General features: G+C 51.5%; 1 protein-coding gene across 1 annotated transcript in view; it reads right to left on the bottom strand.

Annotated features, from left to right (window-relative positions):
* The window catches only part of FOXF1 (forkhead box F1), a 12,881-nt gene that overhangs the window by 11,817 nt on the left and 707 nt on the right, over positions 1–357 (bottom strand).

The raw sequence follows: 357 nt of genomic DNA, 5'->3' as shown, positions 1-357 counted from the left end.
GACAAAAAAAAGATGCTTCTTAACAGGAGGTTGCGAGACTTTTTTGGGGGTGGGTTTTGTTTTTTGGGGTTGTTTTTTTTTTTTTTTTTTGGGGGGGGGAGATGTATATAAATCTGTGCTGAAGGTTTGCAGTTGAATGCCAGGAGCCCGATGCTCAGCTCCGGCGGATGCCACGGGCACACACAAGGGGTGGGGGGAAGGAGAATAGAAAAGAAGGGGGTCAGACACCTCCTCCCCGCCCCCCCAAAAAAAACCCCTTTTGAGCATCGCCCCATCAGGAGAGCTGTCATTCCAGGTAAGTCGCTTTAAACCTTTGTCACCTTCTTGCGGACCGCGCGGAGAAACCTGCGCTCCGGG

The sequence above is a fragment of the Aptenodytes forsteri genome, unplaced genomic scaffold, assembly GCF_000699145.1.
Source record: "Aptenodytes forsteri isolate BGI_AS27 unplaced genomic scaffold, ASM69914v1 Scaffold50, whole genome shotgun sequence".
Classification (NCBI taxonomy): Eukaryota; Metazoa; Chordata; class Aves; order Sphenisciformes; family Spheniscidae; genus Aptenodytes; species Aptenodytes forsteri.
Note: the sequence above shows the minus strand (reverse complement) of the source record. Positions and strands in the feature narration are given on the sequence as shown.